The following is a 3,793-nucleotide window of genomic DNA, read 5'->3' as shown; positions in this document are numbered from 1 at the left end:
CTCTGGGATTGTTAATTTTCATCTCATGGTTTGGTATTAATTTTATTGGAACAATTTTTGGAATGGAAATATCTTGAGACGTCTTTTTATTAAATTGGATACCTTCAATCATTATTGGTACATCTGTCGTCAAGAGGCTGGTTGAATTAATTTCTATCTGCTGGATTCTCATTGGGTGAACTATTCCTAGCAATATGACTTTGCTGGTTTCTTGGAAAAAGTTCTCTGTGATTAATGTTTTTGTGCAATTATCTACATTGGGTATGTTACATTTGGATTGTACATAGTTGGAACAAACTATGTTATCGCCTTGTCCTATACAAGTGTTGAACCATTTATTATTTGTATAGTAGCTTGCAGGTGGCAGAATCATAACATGATCTTTGTTTGGAATGGGATAGATTTTATAGGTAGTATAAGGAATTTCATTGAGTATAGGGATTTTAATTATTATGAGCATTGTATTTGAAGTTACACAAACTAAAGTTTTTGTTGACTCTATAAGTTCGTAAGGGTGTTCATTACTATTGGGAATTGAATTTCTGGGATAAATTTTGAGAAGGTTCTCTTTAAGGTCTATTATTTCCTTTAAAGTGAATAATTCTATATTAGAGATATTAAGTTCAGATAAAGTAATGGTTCTTATAAGTTTCATTAGAAATTCGTTTATATTTTGGAAATTTATTATCTCATTGTGTAGAATGATATAGCTGTCAAAATCAGCTGATAATTTGTTGAGTGCAGATATGAGAATTGAATTATCAGAATTTAGTTTTTCTAAAAGTTTATCGAATCTCGTGTTAAAAGAGTTTCCATAAGATATTTGGTTATTAAATTTTTTATGATTTCGTTTTGTTTATTTTCTAAAGAGATTATGTGTGATTTTAACAAGTCTAAGTCAGAGTCGTCTGGATTTCCAGTCACGTATTTGATGGCTGTACCTAGAAAATTAAAAAGTCCGCGTTTCTGTTTTCGCGTAATCTTGTGTAGATCGTCTTTTGTTTGTTCTTGTATGTGGGTGTATTGGGAGTACAGTAGCGAGAGAGGTGCATTTTTGAAGTGATCTTTGAAATAGCTTGTCGGACTAGCGTCAATACTGTCGGATAATTTGTCTAGTGGAATGTGAAGAAAATGTCTGTGATAGTGGGAGATTTCTCTTGATTTGCCTATCTCTTCAGCATAGTAACCATTATTCGGAATCTCCTGAATATTGAGTGGATGGACCAGGGCGAGGATTGTCCTGTGAAAAATTTGGGTCTTGAGTAGGTTTATCTACATGTTTTCGTATTCGTTTTACATATTTAAGGTGAGTGCTTGTTAAATTTTGTTTATCTGTTTTACCGATTATTTTTGTTTTGTCTTGCGTTTCTGGATGAATAGTGGAGAAAGGGGCTTGTAATTTGGACTTATGTTTTTTCTTAGAAACATATAGGGATTTTGTAAGGTCTATTTCCGGAATATCTTCGGCATTTTCGTTTTGTCTATCTAAAAGTTGTTGTCTTTTTTGTTTTTGTTTATTATATAGTTCTGCAATAAAGGGTTGGAGTTCTTCTTTATGTCTTTGATTATATGTTTCGTATATCGGAACATCAAAGTCGAAATGTATTTCTTCTGCATAGGGTCCGTACAGAATTGAGAACGGGGAATAATCTGTGGAACTGTGGATTGATTGGTTGTAAATAAGAATGGCGTGTGTTAGAATGTCATCTAACGAATCATTTGGATTTTGGGCTTGTAAGGTCCTAAGTTTTTCAATAAGAGTTGAATGAAAGCGCTCTACAGGAGAGTTTGAGGAAGAATTGTTTACTGTTGTAAAATGTATTTCGATTTTGTGGATATTTAGGAATTCTTTAATGACTGCAGAGTTAAATTCGGTGCCGCTGTCGCATACAATCTTTTTTGGGTAATTGTGGTGCGAAAAGTAGTGTCTTAATTTATTTAGTATCGAAATGGAAGTTTTGTCGGTGAGCTTATAGCATTGACCGTATTTGGAAAAAGAATCTATTATTGTGAGATACAGGTTTTTATTGCAGTGGAATAGATCGATATGTAATATATCAAAAGGTTTTTGACCTAACAACGGTCCTAATTGGGGAAGTTTATAAGGGCGTCGTTCGTATTTATTTTTTAGGCAAATTTCGCATTTATTGATAAAATTAGAAATAGTTGTCTGCATTGAGGGCCAATAAAATTTTTGTTTTAAATGTTTGTAGGTTTCAATTATTCCGTTGTGATTTTCTACGTGATATTTCTTTATGCATTCTATTTGTTGGTTTTCTTCTTCTATGTCCTGAAGTAGTATATTGCAAAATATTGCTTTGACTGTGGAATTTATTTTTTCTTTAAAATAGTTACAGATAAAAGGTCTAAATTCGTGAGGGATTGTTATTGCAAATTTTTGATTTGGTCTAAGGATATTTTGGAAGGTATTTGCTATTTCTGTTTTCCAATTATTTGTCAAAGTGACAGTGTAACGGTGTTTGTTAAAAATTCTTTTGTATTTAATTTCAAAATTATTTGACTCTGGTTTAAAAATAATTTGATTTGAGGATAAATTAATTGGTTCAGGTGAAATCTCTATTCCAGTGATAGGGTTCTCAACTGATGTATGTTGTGTGTTAGTACTGTTTTGTAAGTTGTCAAAATCGGCAAGGAAATCGTCTATGTCGAAATTGTCGGGTGGTTCAGCACATTCTGAATTCGGGGGTTCAGCACATTCTGAACTCGAGCTTAGGGCATTTATTTGGACTCGGCTAAGAGCATCAGCAACTTGATTCTCTTTGCCTTTTTTATATTTAACTTCAAAATCATATTCTTCTAGTTTAAGTCTCCATCGGGCTAATCTAGAAGTGGGGTCTTTAATTTTGTAGATCCATACGAGAGGATTGTGATCTGTTTCTACAGTGAATTTTTGGTTGTATAAATACATACGGAAGTGTTTACAAGAATCTAGTATGGCTAAAAGTTCTTTTTCAATAGTGGAGTAGTTTCGTTCTGCGGAATTTAGAGTTCGAGAATAGTAGGCAATAGGGTGATTATTTTGAGATAATACTGATCCTATAGCTATATTAGAGGCGTCTGTAGTCAGTACAAAAGGCTTTTCGAAGTCTGGATATTGTAAGACTGGAGAATTAGTTAACAATTGTTTGCATTTTGCAAAACATTCTAAATAATTTGGATTTGTGGGGTCGATAGTTGCTCCTTTTCGAGTACATCTCGAAAATGGGGACGTTATTTTTGCAAAGTTGGGTATGAATCTTCGGTAGTAACCGATTAAACCAAGAAATGATTTAATTTCTTTTACTGTTTTTGGTAGAGGATATTTTTGTATAGCTTCGATTTTTGCTGGGTTAGGTTTGATTCCTTCGGTTGTCACTACGTGACCTAAGAAAGAAACTTCTTTCGTGAGAAACTCAGATTTGTCTAACTGAATTTTTAAATTATTTTTCCTGAAAGTGTCAAAAATAGTCGCAATATGAACTAAGTGTTCTTGCAGTGACTTGGAAAAAATAATGACATCGTCCATGTAGACGAAGCAAAACTTATGAATAAAGGGCCTAAGAATATTGTCCATTAACCTTTCGAATGTTGCTGGGCTATTCTTTAAACCAAAGGGCATACGTAAAAATTCAAAGTGACCATGCGGAACTGAAAAGGCTGTTTTCCGAATAGAATCCGGATGAACTTCAATCTGATGGTAACCTTGAGCTAAATCTAATGTTGTGAAATAACTGGCTTTTCCTAAGTTATCCAGTATCTCATCTATCTGAGGAAGTGGGTAGCGATCACTTTC

This window comes from Diabrotica undecimpunctata, chromosome 9 (assembly GCF_040954645.1).
Source record: "Diabrotica undecimpunctata isolate CICGRU chromosome 9, icDiaUnde3, whole genome shotgun sequence".
Lineage (NCBI taxonomy): Eukaryota > Metazoa > Arthropoda > Insecta > Coleoptera > Chrysomelidae > Diabrotica > Diabrotica undecimpunctata.
Note: the sequence above shows the minus strand (reverse complement) of the source record.